We start from the raw sequence: 21,046 nt of genomic DNA, 5'->3' as shown, positions 1-21,046 counted from the left end.
CCCAGGTGACCTTCTTGTGGCCTTCCAGGATCTGAAGAGGGCTACAAAAAGAGCTGGGGAGGGACTTTTTAGGCTCTCAGGCAGTGACAGGACTGGGAGGATGGAGCAAAGCTGGAGGTGGGGAGGTTCAGCCTGGAGGTGAGGAGGAAGTTGTTGAGCATGAGAGTGGTGAGAGGCTGGAATGGGTTGCCCAGGGAGGTGGTTGAGGCCCCATGGCTGGAGGTGTTTAAGGCCAAGCTGGATGGGGCTCTGGCCACCCTGCTCTAGGGTAGGGTGTCCCTGGGCATGGCAGGGGGGTTGGAACTGGCTGATCCTTGTGGTCCCTTCCAACCCTGACTGATTCTATGGTTCTATTATTGTACTGTCTCTGCAGTAACAGAGGTCACCTTTCCCTGCTTGCTACTGCAGGTAGGAGAGAGCTTTCAGGGAGGGAGATTGTCAAGTAACAAGTGACCAGCAATGCTTGTTATCACATTGCAGTTGCGTGGAAAGGCTGGTGGGTGCTGAAACTTCACTGTAGTGGCTGTAATGGTTGGACTTGATGATCTTAAAGGTCTCTTCCAATCTTAGTGATTCTGTGGTTTTGTGATCTTAAGTCAGCCTTCCTGTGCCGGTTTCTGCACATCTCTGCTGTGGGTCATTTTGTAGCTCTCCACGAAATGGACTGCTCCTTGATTGCCTTGGCACAGCAAGAGGAAACAGCAAACCATTAGGGATGCCATGTGCAGCACTGACAGAGGAAATTTCATCTCAGATGTCAGAGTATTTTTGTAATCAGAGGAGATGAGTGAGAGACAGAAAAGCTTCTCTTCCCTCAGGTACGCTTGTAACTGGATGTGTCTCACTCAGAGCAACACACAGATGTAGGTGGTGAAGACTGCCTTGAAAGGTTGCTGCTCAATGCTACCTTCTGCTTGGAACATAGAGAAAATGACAATAAGAGAGTTTCCAGAGTACAGTCAGAGGACTTGGCTGTCTTGAGCTCCCTTTTTCCCCCTAGTTTACCATCATGTGTCTGGAGGGAGAGGGAGTGAGGGGGAGGGAGCCCTTGTTGACTAGGCGTGGGGTGATTAACAGAGCAACTGGCTGGAAGGGAGAGGGCAGGCAGAGGCCAAAGTTTTGGCAGGTTTGTGAAAGCCAGAACTGTTCTGTTGATGTGTGTCCCTCTTGTTATCAAAGGAGAAGGTTCAGTTTGAATTTAGTTCTGGCAAACCCTGTTTCTGTATCACTCTCTGGATGCTGAAGCTGTTTTGTGACCTGGGTGGTGGAGAGGCAATTCAGTGAATGCTGTTTGGTTTGGGAAAGGAGGAAAGAGAAGTAGTAAGTGCATTTAAGAAAAGGATCTCTGTAAAGCAGCAGAGTTAATTAAATCTACTCTCCTGTGCTTTAGTGTTTGGGATCAGACTCCTGAGTGACCTCTTTGATGGGCAGAAATGGTATTCTTCTACAGAATCATAGAATCAACCAGGTTGGAAGAGACCTCCAAGATCATCCAGTCCAACCTAGCACCCAGCCCTAGCCAGTCAACCAGATCATGGCACTGAGTGCCTCAGCCAGGCTTTTCTTGAACACCTCCAGGCACGGCGACTCCACCACCTCCCTGGGCAGCCCATTCCAATGCCAATCACTCTCTCTGACAACAACTTCCTCCTAACATCCAGCCTAGACCTGCCCCAGCACAACTTGAGACTCTGTCCCCTTGTTGTGTCCCTCTGCCGTTGGAAGTACCGGGGCAGAACAGTAATGGAATAGTTGCACTTGCACTGCCAATTAAACCTCTCTCTGGCATCCAAATGAAGGAAAAGAAAGCAGCTTTCCTTTCTTGGCTTTAATTTCAAGTGTATCATTACCAAAAGTTGAACATGAGATCTCTCCTGCACTCCTGTAGTATCTCTCAGGGGAGACCTTATTGCTGTCTACAACTACCTGAGGGGAGGTTGTGGCCAGGGGGAGGTTGCTCTCTTCTCTCAGGTGGCCAGCACCAGAACGAGGGGACACAGCCTCAAGCTGTGCCAGGGGAAATTTAGGCTGGAGGTGAGGAGAAAGTTCTTCCCTGAGAGAGTCATTGGACACTGGAATGGGCTGCCCGGGGAGGTGGTGGAGTCGCCGTCCCTGGAGCTGTTCAAGGCAGGATTGGACGTGGCACTTGGTGCCATGGTCTGGCCTTGAGCTCTGTGGTAAAGGGTTGGACTTGATGATCTGTGAGGTCTCTTCTAACCCTGGTGATACTGGGATACTGTGAATTACAAAGCAGTAGTTAGGAGAACTCCTCAGGGCACAGAGCGGAGGCTGCATGGTGTGCACACTTGAGGTTTCTGTGGCCACAGTTGTGAACAATAGAGGTTGTGTTTTTAATCTTGCTTCCTTTGGGGAACCTTTTTTTGGTGTAATCTGGTTAAATGGTACAAGGATTATAAATGTGTGTCTGTGTGTAAGTCTGTGCCCACAATTTATCCCCAGGCAGAGACAGGATAGGAATGGTTAAAGGTCAACGGTTGCCTTGTTGTCGAGTCAGTAGTAAGAGGCTCTCTTATGGTGAGCCGAGGAGTTATGCTTCCTCAGTTATGTTCCTGCAGATAAGCTATCTGAATGTGACTGCAGTGTCCTCCTGAAGTTTGTTAAGGTGCTAACTAACGTGTTTGCTGCTCATATGGTAGCTTACTCCTAGCTTGCAGCATGGTGGCCTGGTAACTTGGGTTCAGCTGTTCTGCGGAGTTATGGACACAGCAGTGATCGCAGAACGCAGCCTTTGGTGTGCTTTAAGTTGAGCTTTATGGCTTTTTATGGGGGATGGTTAAAACAGAACCTTAAAAGCCTGCTGAGTTTCTTTTCCTGGACCCTCTCTCCTCCACTAAATGCAAGTGACTTCTGCCAGGCAACCAGCAACAGAACAAGGGGACACAGTCTCGAGTTGTGCCAGGGGAGGTCTAGGCTGGATGTTAGGAGGAAGTTGTTGTCAGAGAGAGTGATTGGCATTGGAATGGGCTGCCCAGGGAGGTGGTGGAGGCACTGTGCCTGGAGGTGTTGAAGCAAAGCCTGCATGGGGTACTTACTGCCACGGTCTAGATGACTGTCTAGGGCTGGGTGCTAGGTTGGACTGGATGAGCTTGGAGGTCTCTTCCAACTTGGTTGATTTTATGATTCAATATGCATCACAGAAGTGAGTGGGAAAAGCCTCGGGAAGAGCAGTCAGAAAAATCCCAGTCATGCAGCTAAGCTATCATTGCACATTGCAGCAGGCACAGAAATGATCCAAACCAGCCCTAAGCTTAACAGAGCTTGAAAGAGAAATCCCCTTATTGCACAAGAAATTTGTGCATGACAACATCCCTTCTTTTAGGCTTAGTTCTGTTCTCCATACTGGAGAGAGAGGAGCAGCTCTCTAGCTCAGTGAGGCTGCTTTTGGGGTAATGTAAGTTGAGGAAGCCCCAGCAGCTTCTGAATGCAGCATGTGACAGCTGTTCTGTATGAGTGTTGCTGACCTAGGCAAACAGCAAGATATTCCTTGGGCACAGCATTTTTCTGTGGTTCTAGGTAACATCTTCTTCTGCCAGTAGCTCTGAGAAAGTGGATGTGCTTGCTTGTCCTGTTCATTTTATCCTGAGTCTTGCAACAGTCCTGTGTTTTTATGAGGTCCATATTCTGAAGTTAAGTAACACCAATAGACAAGAGGAGAGCCACTGACATCATCTACCTGCACTTGAGCAAAGCCTCTGACACTGTCCCACACGACATCCTGGTCTCTGAACTGGAAAAACATGGATTCAGTGGATGGACCACTCAGTGGATAAAGAACTGGCTTGATGGTGCATCTGAAGAGTGGCTGTCAACGGCTTCATGGCCAAGTGGAGGCCAGTGACAAGTGGAGTCCTCAAGGATCAGTGCTGGGACCAGTCTTGTTCAGCATCTTTGTCCGTGACATGGACAGAGGCACTGAGTGCACTCTCAGCAAGATTGCTGATGACACCAAGTTGTGTGCTGTAGCAGACAGGCTGGAGGGAAGGGATCCATCCAGAGGGACCTGGGCAGGCTGGAGAGGTGGGCAGAAGCCAACCTCATGAGGTTCAACAAGTCTAAGGTCCTGCATCTGGGCTGGGGCAATCCCAGGCACTGATATAGGCTGCACAGTGAGCAGCCATAAGGAGAGGCACTTGGGGGTGCTGCTGGATGAGAAGCTCAACATGAGCCAGCAATGTGCCCTTGCAGCCCAGAGGGACAACCAGACCTGCATCAGTAGTAGTGTGGCCAGCAGGGAGAGGGAGGTGATTCTTCCCCCTACTCTGCTCTGCTGAGACCCCGCCTGGAGTACTGCCTCCAGTTCTGGAGCTCCTATTACAAGAAGGATATGGAGATGCTGGAGTGTGTCCAGAGAAGGGCCACTGGGATGCTCTGAGGGCTGCAGCAGCTCTGCTATGAGGAGAGAGTTGGGGCTTTTCAGCCTGGAGAAGAGGCGGCTTTGAGGAGACCTTCTTGTGGCCTTCCAGTATCTGAAGGGGATCTACAGGAAAGGTGGGGAGGATCTTCTTAGGGTGCTGGGTAGTAATAAGACTAAGGGGAATCAATCCAAGATAGAGGAAGGTAGATTTAGATTAGATGTTAGGAAAAAGTTCTTCACCATGAGGGTGGTGAGACACTGGAACAGGTTGCCCAGGGAGGTGGTGAAAGCCTCATTCCTGGATGTTTTAAAGGCTAGGCTGTATGTGGCTCTGGACAACCTGATCTAGTGGAAAGTGTCCCTGCCTGTGGCAGGGAGAGGTTGGAACTAGATGATCCTTGGGGCCCCTTACAACCCTGACAATTCTGTTACAATTCTGTGACAAAAATGAGGCACTCATCTCCATTTTCTTTATTAGGAGGGAAGTTCCTGGTTCTGGATAAAAGCCTGGAAATGTGAAAGTCTCCAGGCTTACAAGCAGATGGTAAAGAAAAGGAATTAAAATGAAGGTTATTATGAATGAATCTTACTCTACTATGGGGGCAGATGTGGCTGGGTTGGAGGGCAGAAGGGCTCTGCAGCAGGACCTTGACCACCTGGACAGATGGGCAGAGTCCAAGGGGATGGTGTTCAATAGCTCCAAGTGCAGGGTGCTGCACTTTGGCCACAACAACCCCATGCAGAGATACAGGTTGGGGTCGGAGTGGCTGGAGAGCAGCCAGACAGAGAGGGATCTGGGGGTGCTGATTGATACCCACCTGAACATGAGCCAGCAGTGTGCCCAGGTGGCCAAGAGAGCCAGTGGCATCCTGGCCTGCATCAAGAATGGTGTGGCCAGCAGGAGCAGGGAGGTCATTCTGCCCCTGTACTCTGCACTGGTTAGACCACATCTTGAGTGCTGTGTTCAGTTCTGGGCCCCCCAGTTTAGGAGGGACATTGAGATGCTTGAGCGTGTCCAGAGAAGGGCGACGAGGCTGGGGAGAGGCCTTGAGCACAGCCCTACGAGGAGAGGCTGAGGGAGCTGGGATTGGTTAGCCTGGAGAAGAGGAGGCTCAGGGGAGACCTTATTGCTGCCCGGGGAGGTGGTGGAGTCAAAGTATCACAGTATCCCAGTATCACCAAGGTTGGAAGAGACCTCACAGATCATCAAGTCCAACCCTTTACCACAGAGCTCAAGGCCAGACCATGGCACCAAGTGCCACGTCCAATCCTGCCTTGAACAGCTCCAGGGACGGCGACTCCACCACCTCCCCGGGCAGCCCATTCCAGTGTCCAATGACTCTCTCAGGGAAGAACTTTCTCCTCACCTCCAGCCTAAATTTCCCCTGGCACAGCTTGAGGCTGTGTCCTCTTGTTCTGGTGCTGGGCACCTGAGAGAAGAGAGCAACCTCCTCCTGGCCACAACCTCCCCTCAGGTAGTTGTAGACTTAATGCTTTGGTACAGCTGACAACTGGAGATGGGATGTAGGGCTGTAAAAAGCAGCCAGGCAATAGTGGTGTCACTGGAGAAAGACTGAGGCTCCTCGAGGCACAGCACTGGTTTGACATATTACAGAGACTGAGCCTATCCTAAGAAAGGATAATTGTAAGGAAATCTATGCTTAAATAGATTTCCTGTTTATATTTAGAGAATGTGGCTCTGTCTACTCTTACCTAAAGGATCTTGCTTTTGAATTCATGCTTCAAAAGTCAATTTTCTGGCTCTGCATTCTAGAAAGCAGTGGTGGCTAACCTGCAGTCACAGGCTCACAGGGTGTCAGGGGTTGGAAGGGACCCAAGGAGATCATCCAGTCCAACCCCCTGCCAGAGCAGGACAATCCTATCTAACACAGATCACACAGGAACACATCCAGACAGGCCTTGAAAGGCTCCAGAGAAGGAGACCCCACAGCCTCTCTGGGCAGCCTGTGCCAGTGCTCTGGGACCCTTCCAGTCAAGAAGTTCCCCCTTGTGTTGAGGCTGTGAAGGGTCTAAGTGGACATGTAAAAATGTGGCTTTTTATGTTCAAGTTATTCTATGGCTGCACTGATAATTGGCTGCTGATACTATGGGATTATATCTGTGAGGTAGAATGGTCTGTTCAAGCTTGGAGAAAGCCTGGGATTTTATTTGGTTTAAGAGAATCAACCCATCTCCAGCAGTAATTAATTAATTAATGTATACACATGGTAGTGTTGCTTATAGGCACGCAACGTTTACAGCAGATTCCAGCTCAGAGCTGTTTTCTCAGGAGTAGAAAGTCCTCTATGTGTCAGTTTAAAAGAGATGTTGAGGTACTGGAATGTGTCCAGAGAAGGGCAACGAAGCTGGTGAGGGGCCTGGAGCACAGCCCTGTGAGGAGAGGCTGAGGGAGCTGGGGGTGTGCAGCCTGCAGCAGAGGAGGCTCAGGGCAGACCTCATTGCTGCCTGCAACTACCTGAAGGGAGGCTGTAGCCAGGTGGGGTTGGGCTCTTCTGCCAGGCAAGCAGCACCAGAAGAAGGGGACACAGTGTGAAGTTGTGCCAGGGGAGGTCTAGGCTGGATGTTAGGAGGAAGTTGTTGTCAGAGAGAGTGATTGGCATTGGAATGGGCTGCCCAGGGAGGTGGTGGAGTCGCTGTGTCTGGAGGTGTTGAAAAAGAGCCTGGATGAGGCACTTAGTGCCATGGTGTAGTTGATTGGCCAGGGCTGGGTGCTAGGTTGGCCTGGATGAGCTTGGAGATCTCTTCCAACCTGGCTGATTCTATGATTCTGTGTGTTGTTCTGAGCTGGGCCCTGCTTCACAGCGTGAAGAAAGGAGGTAAATGAGGAGGAATTTACCATTTTGAAGCTCCTGTGCAGCCAAAATCGAGGCAGTTGCCTGCGCTTAGAGTACAGAAGGAGCAACGCACCGAGGTTCGATAAGGCACACTACAACCTCACCCTCAGGGTTCTCTGTCTTGTTGAACTTTGTGTAGCCAGTTGCAGCAGTTTTTGTGCTCTCTGCAGTAGATTTCCAGTCACGTTGCACTCAGTGCATGATACATGGCACTTGATTCATCACTGCCTCCCATGACAAGAGCAGAAGAATTGCGCAACTCACCCCTCTGTGTGGAACTGGTGTCTGAGTCCTGTGAGAGGAACCGATTGAGTTCTGGGGAGAGTGAAAAGCAGCAACTGTTCTGCTTTTCATTGAGTTCTTTTTCCTACCCTTTTTCTCTGCATCAAGCAACACTCAGCTTCCTTCACTCAGTACCACCAGACTTGTGTGAAAGCATCTTCTGGAGCGTTCTCTAGAGCACAGTAGTGGTAGTATATGTTACACAAAGCATCAGTCACACAGTGCACCAGAGAGGCTTTTCTGCAGCCTTCACAATTTCACTTTCAGACTTAACCAATTGCTGTCTTTCTCACTACTTTCTCCTTAATGTTTTTTTTTTGTCCTTTCAAGAAAGAAAAATGAGCAGTTCTAAGAAAATGGGAGAATAGCAAAATGTTTCTGGGATAAAGCTAAATACCAGGCATTTTTTGGTCATGTCACAGGGCACTCTAAGTGCACATACTGTGCTGTTTGTGTTCTTGCTGTAAATGAACCTGCTTTGGATCTGCGGAGTCCCATTGTTTCTTTTCAGCATGCCTGTAGAGGGCAATGCAGACATGCCCTTACCTCTGCCTTGCAAGCTGCTAACCTGCATAGCCTCACCAGTTGGTAGGAAAATGGGGTAAATCATAGAATCATAATCAACCAGGTTGGAAGAGACCTCCAAGATCACTCAGTCCAACCTAGCACCCATCCCTATCCAGTCAACTAGACCATGGCACCAAGTGCCTCATCCAGTCTTTTCTTGAACACAATCAGGACAGGTAAATGACTATGCAAGCTTCTTGTCCTTATCAATTCTCCAGAGCACCAAACGAGTGTCAGACTAACAACAGAATTTTATGCAGTGCACTCTAAGTATGGACTGAAGTGATTCCTCCTGCTTGGGAGAGATTCTGTTGGTTTTGTACCAGCTGAACGTTTCAGCAGGTGAGTGTGATCTGATTCATACAATCATAGAATCATAGAATCATAGAATCATAGAATCATAGAATCAGTCAGGGTTGGAAGGGATCACAAGGAGCAGCCAGTCCAACACCCCTGCCATGCCCAGGGACACCCTACCCTAGAGCAGGCTGCCCACAGCCTCAGCCAGCCTGGCCTTAAACACCTCCAGCCATGGGGCCTCAACCACCTCCCTGGGCAACCCATTCCAGCCTCTCACCACTCTCATGCTCAACAACTTCCTCTTCACATCCAGCCTGAATCTCCCCATCTCCAGCTTTGCTCCATTCCCCCCAGTCCTGGCACTCCCTGATAGCCTAAAATGTCCCTCCCCAGCTTTTTTGTAGGCCCCTTCAGATCCTGGAAGGCCACAAGAAGGTCACCTGGGAGCCTCCTCTTCTCCAGCCTGCACAGCCCCAACTCTTTCAGTCTGTGCTCACAGCAGAGCTGGTGCAGCCCTCTGAGCATCCTCCTGGCCCTTCTCTGGACACTTTCCAGCATCTCCACATCCCTCTTGTAATGGAGGCTCCAGAACTATATGCAGTCCTCCAGAACTGTATGCAGTGCTCCAGGTGGGGTCTCAGCAGAGTGGAGTAGAGGGGGAGAATCACCTCCCTTGCCCTGCTGGCCACACTTCTAATGCAGCCCAGGCTCTGCTTGGCTTTCTGGGCTGCAAGTGCACACTGCTGGCTCATGTTGAGCTTCTCATTCAGCAGCATCCCCAAGTCCCTCTCCTCAGGGCTACTCTCAAGCCAGTCACTGTGCAGCCTATATCAGTGCCTGAGATCGCCCCAACCCAGCTGCAGGACCTTACACTTGGCCTTGTTGAACCTCCTGAGGTTGGCTTGTGCCCACCTCTCCAGCCTGTCAAGGTCTCTCTGTATGGATCACTTCCCTCCATCCTGTCTGCTGCACCACACAGCTTGGTGTCATCAGCAAACTTGCTGAGGCTGCACTCAGAGCCTCTGTCCATGTCACTGACAAAGATGCTGAACAAGACTAGCTTTAAGTAGTTCCAAAGTAACTGTTCTTTTGTGATCTTTGCTTACAGTTCAGTATTAATGGACTGCTTTGAAAACATGTACCAAGTTTTAGTAGGCTTGCTCAAGGAAAACTTGGTATTTGTCATGTCCTCTTGACACAAAGGTGATGTGCATCTGTATGCCTTGTGACTGGTCATAGATACAGCATATGTTGTCACTGTATATATTCTTTAACAGGAAACAATACTGTTCTGATTTGGATTTGTGTTGAGTGACCTGTTCTAGTGGGAGGTGTCCCTGCCTATGGCAGGGGGTTGGAACTGGATGATCTTTGAGGTCCCTTCCAAACTAAACCATTCTATGATTCTGTGATTTAAGCAAAATAGCAACAGCTAGCTGGGACTGAACCCCATTCTTTCTGTGCCCTCATCTCTGCAAAACTTGCTCTCCAAGTTCTTTGTTGCTGCCTAGAGTGGATGGTTAGTGTCAGCTCAGTGCTGATCAAATGAGCAGTCTCTCTTCATTCTGATTTGAAAGTTTTATTTGTTTACCTGACAGATTACTCAAAGTCGCTTGCTCATGCAGAAACCAGCAGGAACAAAGCACCATGCAAAATGCAGTGTGTAGAAGGCATGAGTCCCTAGCATCACTCCTTTTACTCCATACTTTGGAATTTTTAAGTGTTTGTGGGGTCATTAAAGTAGAAAGCAAGGCTATTTTGATTAGTAGGTTGGCTTAGAAATTCTCTTTGCACAGCAGATTCCTTGGTGCAGCAAGTATGTATCTGAGATGAATGTTTAACTTGTTCATTGACTTCACCTCTAGGCAGGTTCAACTACAGGTAGAGTTCTTTAAGACACAGACATGGATTTTTCTCTCTCCTTTACTATTCTTCCTCCTAGAAAAAGGGAGGAGGGGAAGAATTCAGAATATAGAGGTTATGATTAGGGATGTAAACATATTAGAGATACTATTTGTCAAAGCCACTTGTAGTAAATGTGAAGAATGCAGTTACTCCAGCAGTGAGCCAGCAGTGTGCACTTGAAGCCCAGAGGGACAACCAGAGCCTGGGCTGCAGCAGGAGAACCGTGGCCAGCAGGGCCAGGGAGGTGATTCTCCCCCTCTACTCTGCTCTGCTGAGACCCCACCTGGAGTACTGCATCCAGTTCTGGAGCCCCCATTACAAGAGGGATGTGGAGATGCTGGAGTGTGTCCAGAGAAGGGCCACTGGCATGCTCAGAGGGATGGAGCAGCTCTGCTGTGAGGACAGACTGAAAGAATTGGGGCTGTACAGGCTGGAGAAGAGGAGGTTCCCAGGTGACCTTCTTGTGGCCTTGCAGGATCTGAAGTGGGCTACAAAAAAGCTGGGGAGGGACTTTTGAGGCTGTCAGGGAGTGGCAGGAATGGGGGAGATGGAGCAAAGCTGGAGGTGGGGAGATTCAGGCTGAAGATGAGGAGGAAGTTGTTGAGCATGAGAGTGGTGAGAGGCTGGAATGGGTTGCCCAGGGAGGTGGTTGAGGCCCCATGGCTGGAGGTGTTTAAGGCCAGGCTGGTTGAACCTCTGTACAGCCTGCTCTAGGGTAGGGTGTCCCTGGGCATGGCAGGAAGGTTGGAATGAGATGATCCTTGTGGTCCCTTCCAACCCTGACTGATTCTATGATTCTGCTCCAAGCTAACACTGTGGCAGTAACCCTCCACTCTGAACTTCCTGACATGGAGTCTTAATGGTGTACTGCAAAAAATGAACACATTTTTTCCCTTTGGCAAGTGTCATCTCTGTGTAAAAACATGCATCTGTGGGATGCTATCTGCATACACAAGGAGTGCTGCCAAGTGCAAGCACTCGAACATCATGTGGCAGAAAGCTGAAGCCACACAACAGTTTAAATTTTATAAACCACACTAATTTCTGCCTTCTTTCCTTGAGCTTTAGGTTTTGAAACTTTGATTTGAAAGCTAGAAGCTGGCTGTAATCGTTTTTTCTTTGTTTGTTTGCCTGTTTTGTTGATGAAATTTTCAGGTGATTATGCGATACATGGTTAAGCAAACCAGCAGATGTGATGCTTTGAAGGTGCTGATCGTATGCATCTGTGCACTGCTGATTAAGAGCTTGATTCCATTCCCAGAATCTTTCACAGTATCACCAAGGTTGGAAGAGACCTCATAGATCATCAAGTCCAACCCTTTACCACAGAGCTCAAGGCTAGACCATGGCACCAAGTGCCATGTCCAGTCCTGCCTTGAACAGCTCCAGGGACGGCGACTCCACCACCTCCCCGGGCAGCCCATTCCAGTGTCCAATGACTCTCTCAGGGAAGAACTTTCTCCTCACCTCCAGCCTAAATTTCCCCTGGCATAGCTTGAGGCTGTGTCCTCTCGTTCTGGTGCTGGCCACCTGAGAGAAGAGAGCAACCTCCTCCTGGCCACAACCACCCCTCAGGTAGTTGTAGACAGCAATAAGGTCACCCCTGAGCCTCCTCTTCTCCAGGCTAACCAATCCCAGCTCCCTCAGCCTCTCCTCGTAGGGCTGTGCTCAAGGCCTCTCCCCAGCCTCGTCGCCCTTCTCTGGACACACTCCAGCATCTCAATGTCCCTCCTAAACTGGGGGGCCCAGAACTGAACACAGCACTCAAGGTGTGGTCTAAGCAGTGCAGAGTACAGGGGCAGAATGACCTCCCTGCTCCTGCTGGCCACACCATTCCTGATGCAGGCCAGGATGCCACTGGCTCTCTTGGCCACCTGGGCACACTGCTGGCTCATGTTCAGGCGGGTATCAATCAGCACTCCCAGATCCCTCTCTCTCTGGCTGCTCTCCAGCCACTCTGACCCCAGCCTGTATCTCTGCATTTAATTTGAACCACACAGTGGGGTCATGCAGATGGCATCCAGCATTAAGTTTGAGAGAAGCTGTGCCTGAGAGGACAGTGAGATGTCTCAAAGGTCTGTAACACATGTGCTCTTTCTCTGCTTGGCAGCGACGGGAAAGAAGTTTAAGATACGATGACGCATAAAGGGGTTTGATTATGTCTGGCTTCTAAGTATGCTGGAGCTTTCCTAGCAGTACAACATAGTCTTGTCCCAGTAAGACACTAAGCATGCCTGGGAGTTAGTTTATCTTTGGTTTGCTCAGTGTTCATTGTGTTGCTGTCTCTCAGTGAGTAGCCTACCTATGTTTGGATGTTACTGGTTTCCATATAGTCAGCTGTCAGCCTATTCCCTTAATACAAAGCATTGCAAAGAACAGGCTTAGACTGAATTTTGAAGCTCATCTCTGGGATCTCTAGAGATCTCTGTCTCTTGGGAGTCCTTCCTCCTCAATGCAAATCACTCTGTTGCCTAAGTCAGTGTGCTAGTTTGAGCCTAGCCAGAATGTTTTGGTGAGAAGAATTAGACTACAGGCTGTGAAAGGGAACCAATGGTGATGTCTGCTGCACTCATAGGCTTGCTGAGATGTGTAAGAACAAGAACACAAACATAGAAAACAGAGTTGCTCTCTGTCTCTCTGGGGCTGAACCTCTCTCTAACCTAACCTGCCATCTGTGTGACTAAATCCATCTGCTTCCTAACCCCCTTGGCCAACCCTCCAAACTACCTTGGGCATAAGGCAAAGTCTTGGGTAAGGTAGAGGGATGGGAGGAAGGTGAAAGGGTGGTTGAGAGCCCCTCCTGGGGACTCAAGTTTCTAGTCTGGGTGATTTTCCAAAGTGGGGAGGGGGGGCAGGTTACACCCAAACCATCACAGTCAGCCAGGGGAAAATGCCTCATGCTAGAATGGGCTGATTGTAAATCTTGCCTCTAACAGAGTGAGGTATCTCTTAGTGCTCAGCATTTGCATCCATGAGCTTGTTTCAGAATCAAGTTGCAAAGAGGCTATGGACACCTTTACATGGGGTTCTGGGCATAAAAGAAATGGTGAAACCCACTGTCTCTAGTGATACACCTCCACTTCTAGGTGAGGCCTCTGTTGTCAGCTGATAGTGTCGTCTGGGTTAGGCATCTCAGTCCTATTAAATTACACTTTTATGAGGAGAGGCTGAGGGAGCTGGGGCTGTTTAGCCTGGAGAAGAGGAGGCTCAGGGGTGATCTTATTACTGTCTGCAACTACCTGAAGGGAGGCTGTAGCCAGGTGGGGTTGGTCTCTTCTGCCAGGCAACCAGCAACAGAACAAGGGGACACAGTCTCAAGTTATGCTGGGGGAAGTATAGGCTGGATGTTAGGAGGAAGTTCTTCACAGAGAGAGTGATTGGCATTGGAATGGGCTGCCCAGGGAGGTGGTGGAGGCACCATCCCTGGAGGTCTTCAAGAAAAGCCTGGATGAGGCACTTAGTGCCATGGTCTGGTTGACTGGATAGGGCTGGGTGCTAGGTTGGACTGGCTGAGCTTGGAGGTCTCTTCCAACCCCATTGATTCTATGATTCTATGATTTGCTTCAGTAAATATATATATATATATATATATATATATATGTATAAAACTAAAAAACCGTGAGGAATGCACCTCAGTTTATTCCTGCTTCAGCTGAGTTTTAGGGTGAATTTGGGGAGGAAATTCTTCACCATTGGAAGGAGATTAAGTTGCATCCTTTGCATCAGGAGCGAGACCTCTGCTTTCTGCAGCGCTGAGCGAAATGGTCGCAGTGCCTGTGTTTCCTCCCTGCTCTTTCCTTGGTTTTTGTACCACGCAAGTGACCCTGCTCAGCACGTAGCAGCAGACTCCTACACACAGCCTCAAGTTGTGCCAGGGGAGGTCTAGGCTGGACGTTAGGAAGTTGTTGGCAGAGAGAGTGATTGGCATTGGAATGGGCTGCCCAGGGAGGTGGTGGAGTTGCCATCCCTGGAGGTGTGGAAGCAAAGCCTGGATGAGGTACTTAGTGCCATGGTCTGGTTGATTGGCTAGGGCTGGGTGCTAGGTTGGACTGGATGAGCTTGGAGGTCTCTTCCAACCTGCTTGATTCTATGACGGCCATGAGTCCAACTGTAATCCAGCTACCAGGAGCCCTAAACTATACCCTTAAGTGCCACATCTACTATGTGCTTCTTGAGTTCTCCAGGGGTGCTGCACTACCTCCCTGGGCAGCCTGTTCAATTGCCTGGCCCCCCAGTTGAGGAGGGACATTGAGATGCTTGAGCGTGTCCAGAGAAGGGCGACGAGGCTGGGGAGAGGCCTTGAGCACAGCCCTACGAGGAGAGGCTGAGGGAGCTGGGATTGGTTAGCCTGGAGAAGAGGAGGCTCAGGGCAGACCTTATTGCTGTCTACAACTACCTGAGGGGTGGTTGTGGCCAGAAGGAGGTTGCTCTCTTCTCTCAGGTGGCCAGCACCAGAACAAGAGGACACAGCCCCAGGCTGCACCAGGGGAAATTTAGGCTGGAGGTGAGGAGAAAGTTCTTCCCTGAGAGAGTCATTGGACACTGGAATGGGCTGCCCGGGGAGGTGGTGGAGTCGCCGTCCCTGGAGCTGTTCAAGGCAGGACTGGACGTGGCACTTGGTGCCATGGTCTGGCCTTGAGCTCTGTGGTAAAGGGTTGGACTTGATGATCTGTGAGGTCTCTTCCAACCCTGATGATACTGGGATACTGTGAAATAAATATTTCCTCATGCCCAGCAGGTACAGAGGACAGTGGGAACCACAGGAGCTCCAGATGCGGAGCTGCCTCAGGGGAGAGGCAGCTCTCGGTGAGCAAATAGATCATTGTCAGCGGAGAGCTGCGCTTGCAGGGGCACGCACAGGCACAGGGAATCTGTGGCCTGGGGCAGCGGCTGAGCTCTGCTTTTGGGGACCATGCCGGCCCCTCTGATACCGTGCTGGGGAGCGTAGGCCGGAGGAGGCCCTCAGCACCCGGCGGGCTGTGACCAGTCCTGCGGCTTCGGGGTGCTGAGCTCCCTGCCAGCAGCCACGGCTGGCCCGGGAGCAGGCGGGTGCGTGCCCCAGAGGCCGCGGCTCCAGCCTTGAGCTTAAACTCCAAGCCTCGGGAGCACAGGCTGGGAATCGCGGCCCTGCGAGTGGCGGAGGTCTCTGCCGAGGGACGGGCTCTCCGGGCGGGGGGCCAGGCCAGCGCCGGCGCCTCGGGGGGACCGCGCCAGGTAGCAGGGCAGAGATGGGGGCGGTGTGGCTGGCGCAGGGAGGGCGCCGAGGGGCTGCCCCGCTTCCTCCCCCACTCCTCACGCCGGCAGCGGTGCTCCGCGCCTCTTCCCCGCCTCCTTCTCAGCCTTGATCGAGGCGCTGGAGGGACCGTAGGAAGTAACAACAAGTGTGTGCGGTGCTGGGGGAGGGGGAGCCGCCGCTCCCGCTTTGCAGCCGCTCTGCCCAGCCCCGCCGCGCCGCGCAGCCGGCGAAAGCGAGGTAAACTCGGGGAGCCGTCGGGGGCGGCAGCGCGGGGCTTTGTTCCCCGCGGGGCGGAGGCCAGGAAAGGGAGCCTCGGCGGGCCGCGGAGCCGCTGCGGCGGGCGCAGCTGCGGGGCCGTACGCCACCGGGCGGGCCGCGCTCTGTGTGGAGGGGCGGCAGTGCCCGGCGGCGGGGCCTGCCTGCCCTCCCCCGGCGGTGCGGGGCTGGCGGGAGGGACCGGGACGCCGTCCTGCGGCGGAGCGCGCCGTGTGATGAAGCGGGCAAAGGTGGCGGAGCGCCTGGCGGGGCGGGCGGGATGATGTCGGCGGACTGGGAGCCGGCGTCGTCCGCAGGCAGGGTCCGGCCGGGGCGCCTCTTCCGAGTGTGTGTGTTGGAGTTGGGGCTCTCCGTGCCGGGCATGGCAGCGGCAAGGCGCGTTTCTCTGCTGGAAAGTTACTGAAAGCCGCGAGTTGGCCGGGCTGGCGCCGTGCCCGGTGGCGGGCTGGGGGTTCCCGGGGCAGCGCGCCGTCCTCCGGGCTTCAGCGCCGGTCCCCGCCGAGGCTGCTCGGCACCGTTGCAGCGTGGCTGTGAGGAGTGGTGTTCTTCGTTGCTCCCCCCTCGAATCGCCCCCGATGCCCAGCTGCTAAGCGGTTTGCCATCACTAGCTACAAGTGCCGGCTGCCTTACGGCAGGGTTAACATCTCCAGCTGTTTACCGGTGCTTTTCTCAGAGAAACGTTCGTTACGGAAGATCGAGGTCCAGGACCTTTGTGTGTCTTCTGCCAACTGCCCAGGTCCCGAGCAGCTTTTGGCGTGGGTGCTGAGCGGGAGCGCAGGCCGGACGGCTCCGGCTCCGGCGTTCTCCGAGTCGAGATGATCTCCTGAGCGGTAAGGAGTTGTGCCTCAGCTCAGTGTCCGGTTTCCAGGCCGAGGATTAGGTGCTAATTGCAGCGTTTTGCGTAATTAGAGAGGCTTTCTTGTGTTTGTTGAGGAGCGCCCTGTGGTAGCCATTACATCTGTAATAGCAGCGTTCGCCTTTTGCTGGGCATGAAACAAAGTGGTGGCAAGAGCCGCAAGGGCTGCACAGCCTTAGGAGCCAGGCTTTGGAGCTATTCCGTGTTGTGTTCGATAGGAACCTTCTGGATATTGCTCAACACCGTGACTGATTACAGATGTCTTAAGCTGGCTGCTTCTGCAAAGGGCTGCAGCTAGTTAGTCAGGTTTATTGTTGAGCCCCTAAGTGGGGCTTTTGCTGAAGCTAATGAGGTACTTGATGGCTTTGAAGCTGCGAAGTAGAACCTCTGAAGTATTGGGAGTAGAGGGGCTTTCATTCTCTGCAGCTGAAAGGGTTTTGTTGTTGTTGTAATTAAATTGATTACTTTTAGCAGCTAGTGTTTACTGGATGGCTTAATTAGTCGTTAAAGTCGTTGGAAGTACAGGTGCTCAGGAACCAGTGTTGCATTGCCAAGTTCTCGGAGTTAAAACAATCAGTTTCAGGATAGATGTGTTAGTGTTGTAAGGCATAATTATTTAGAGAAGGCAGTGACCACAAGTGGTTTGATCGGTGTTCACCGCAGTCTCTTGGCTTATTGCAAGGTACCTTTCTGCTTTACTTTCAGTAAACTATGATATTTTGAGATGTTGTTACAGTTGGCATTACCTCCCTTGGCCTGGTCTTATTTCCCAGTGACGTAGGAAGTATTTATAGTAGGAACACAGCAAAAGAGCATCACTGTAGGTGTTTTCTGTGGCTGTGCTCCTTGCAGAATGCTGTGTTAGTCCTTTCCTGCGGCTCATCTCTGTTTGACCATCAAACCTATGGCTGGCAGCGGTGTGGTGTCACTGAGGTATTGAAATAACACTGCAGAAGATGGGAAGAGTGCAGCAATTTCCTTTGTGTCTGACAAAGGCGATGGAGAGCTTCTTAATCTCTTTTTGTGCCTGACTTTCCTTCTCTGGAAGTGACCAGAAGGGTGGAAAATGAAGTTGTATTTTGGACAGACTGGTGAGGCTTGAGTAAAACACTAATGGTCTAATTACTTTTGTGTCTCTAAACATAGTCTTTCACAGAAACAAAACCAGAGGTGGTAACCAAAATAGTGAGCAGTGCTAAAACTGCAAAGCAGGTGTAATGAAGTAAACCCAAATGTGGTCAGACATTAGCAATACAAATAAATTAATCTCAGAGTCACTAAATATACTGCAAGGAGTATAATGGTTGGTTAAGCATTTAATATTAGGGCTCAGAGTTCTGTTTCATTCCTAGGGAGAATTTCTAGTGATGTTTTTCTGGCTGGCTGTTGAAGATTCAAATTAACTCATTTGCTTGCTGGAAGATTCTCATGATCCTTATGAGTATCTGTTGAGAATGTCCAGTTGCTAACATAGAAGTGACTGCTGAATGTGCCTTATCCATCAGCATCACAAAACTTGTCAGACATTTACAGCTTCATTTTTTTCAGGTGGAGAAAATGTAGTAGCTTACACATTACTGTTTGTCATTGTGTTCTTGTGATGTGAAGAGTGCTGTGTATTGCTGTCCTTTTAAGTGCAGCCTAAAATATGGAGTGATTGGCCTTGTTGCCAATTCTGACACTGAGACTCCTTGAATAATGTTGTGAAGACCACAGTGGAGGTGTTTATTCAAGTGTTAAATAAGGTATATTCATTTACCTGTTGTCACAGAATCATAGAGTTGTTGTGTTTGGAAAAGACTTTCAGGACATTTAGGTCCTTTGCAAAGGACCTTCAAAGAGACCTTGGAGTGGCCTTCCAGTATCTGAAGAGGGCCTACAGGAAGGCTGGGGAGGGACTACTGACAAGGTCTTGTAATGACAGGATGAGGAGGAATGGGTTTAAACTGGCAGAGGGGAGATTGAAACTAGATGTTAGGAAGAAGTTGTTTGCAGTGAGGGTGGTGAGACACTGGCACAGGTTGCCCAGGAAGATTGTGGCTGCTCCCTCCCTGGAGGTGTTCAAGGCCAGGTTGGATGAGACCTTGAGTGACTTTCTAGTGGGAGGTGTCCCTGCCTATGGCAGGGGTTTGGGACTGGATGATCCTTGAGGTCCCTTCCAACCTAAACCATTCTATGATCATTGAGTCCAACCATTCTCTAATTCTACCAAGGCTGGTGCTAAACCATGTCCCTCAGCACCACATCTTTGTGACTTGTGAACGCCTCTTGGGCTATGTGTGCAGTGTTTGAGAACCCTTTCAGCAAAGAAATTTATTCTAATATCTGACTTAAACTTGCCCTGGAGCATCTTGAGGCCATTTTCTCATCTCCCAGCACTTGTTCACTAGAAGAAGAGACCAAGCCCCAGATCTGGCTGCAACCTCCTTTCCAGGGAGTTGTGGAGTGCAATGAGGTTTCTTCCCTCATCATCCTTTTCTCCAGACTAAGCAACCCCACTTCCTCAGGGCTTAAAATGAATTGCTGGAGTGAAATAGCACTGTGGAGCAGTTCCTGTTGTTTATCATTCAGAAACCTTAGACTTGTTCAGCACTGTGGTGGGTTGAGAAGCTCTGACTGACCAGCAACAAGAAGGTGAAGTGCAGGAAAGAACCTTTGCAGGTCAAGTCAACCTCAGTTCCTGTTCCATGCAGAGGGCTCAAATACAGGATTGAGAATAAGTAGAAGTTACCAAATCTCAAACAGAGTCTTTATGTATCAGCTACATACCTGAGCTATTGCTGATTAATCTTCTCTTGGAAAATTCCTCTTATGGAGGCTCTTCATCCATAAGGAAAGAGCTGTGTGATAAGAGAGGTGAGGGACAGGGAGCATATAAGTGCTTTGGTTCAAGCTTGTTTTGGCTGGTGTTTTTTGCTGTGTGGGGTGTTTCTGTGTTTCGTTTTGTTTGTTTGTCTCTTCTGACCTTACTACCTTTGTGTCTGTAAGGTGAGAAGCAAGTCAGGTGTGCCTCTGAAAGTCTGTTTCAGTTCCTGTTTGTTTTTTCCAGAGCAGGTCTGTAACACAGAATAACACTTAAGTATTTTCAGGTGTTCAGCAGCACATTGTTTTAGTGAGGTCAGTGGAGGGAAACAGTCAACCTAGAAATGTCAAAACTATTAAAGTTTCAGCAGGACAATGTCCTGGAAGCGAGGCCTGCCATGTGATGATAGGTGAAAACTGAGGCTGAGAGCAGCAGCCTGGAAGATGCTATTTTTCCACCCTGGGATGGAACAATCTGCTGCCTTGCCCCTAGCAGTACCCCTGGCACTCTGGCAGCAGTGTGTTCACCGTGTTCATCTGGGCTTGTGACATCAGTCCTTTAGCACAGTGCTTGGAGTGGCAGAATGCACATCATCACTGCTGGGAGTGACCTTTCAGCTATTGTTAGAGCAGCGTGGGCAACTCTGCAGTGATAATGCTAAGTGTCCTCTCCCCCTTTCCTGCCACTTGATTCACCATGTCACTGTGCTTTTCAAGTTGATAATTTTTGTAGGTGTAGTCTAAGAATATAACTGGACCTGCACACTTAAGGCTTCTGCAGTTCAGGAAGGGGGCAGAGCTGTTGTGTGCTTGATGCTTTAAAGCAGAATTTCCATAGCCTGCAGGCTCTGCAGATCACTCTGTTGTAGTGATCTGCTAGTGATAGGAAATTAACACTGCCTTACTTCGCAGGGACTAGGTGTTCACCTGTCTTTTGTCTGTTTTGTTTTCCCCCCTGCCCATGCCACTGTCTCATTACCCTGCGGGTACAGACCTGAGTGATAACAGAATGGAGATAATGAACTGCTTGAGGCATAAGCTAACAGATTGACTTGCAGTAATCTAATGGGCAGGTGTGTTGGTGCAGCCTTCTTCCAGTGCACCTCTGCTGGAAAAGATCTGAAAAGCAGCCTTGGAGACGGAGGAAGGGAGGATGCTGTTCTGTCTTTGTAGTTCCAGAAGCCACCTAGATACTTTGGGGATGGCAGAAGGAGGATGTTAATGCAGTTAGAAAGGTACTTATTTGTGATTTTAGGGAATGCAAGAGAATGATGGTGCTTGGACCACAGTCAACTAAGTTTATATATTCAGGAGGCACTTCTGGAGATAACTTTTTTGCTTAAGGTATGTCTTGCAGTGATTTACTGAAGGACTAAGGTGATGGTGATAAGGTTGTGAGGTCTCCTTCTCTGGAGCCTTTCAAGACCTATCTGGATGTGTTCCTGTGTGATCTGTGCTAGATAGTATTGTCCTTCTCTGGCAGGATGGTTGGACTGGATGATCTCCTTGGGTCCCTTCCAGCCTCTAACATCCTGTGATCTTTTAAGCCTTAAGCACAGAAATGGACCGAAAAAGTGCAGAGTTGAGGTAAC

At 50.3% G+C, this 21,046-nt stretch overlaps 1 protein-coding gene across 6 annotated transcripts in view; it reads left to right on the top strand.

Moving 5' to 3' along the window:
* TNS3 (tensin 3) overlaps positions 1-21,046 on the top strand; it is a 269,285-nt gene that overhangs the window by 24,737 nt on the left and 223,502 nt on the right. Inside the window, exon 1 of one of the 6 annotated variants that reach the window (XM_064169930.1) lies at positions 15,665-15,757. The exons of 3 other annotated variants lie outside the window; for them this stretch is intronic. The gene's annotated coding sequence lies outside the window, so the exon portion shown is untranslated. Of the gene's footprint in view, positions 1-15,664; positions 15,758-17,313; positions 17,335-17,522; positions 17,586-21,046 lie in introns of those variants that run through there. 2 more of the 6 variants (XM_064169932.1, XM_064169931.1) reach the window with 2 other exon arrangements.

The sequence above is a fragment of the Pogoniulus pusillus genome, chromosome 32, assembly GCF_015220805.1.
Source record: "Pogoniulus pusillus isolate bPogPus1 chromosome 32, bPogPus1.pri, whole genome shotgun sequence".
Lineage (NCBI taxonomy): Eukaryota > Metazoa > Chordata > Aves > Piciformes > Lybiidae > Pogoniulus > Pogoniulus pusillus.
Note: the sequence above shows the minus strand (reverse complement) of the source record. Positions and strands in the feature narration are given on the sequence as shown.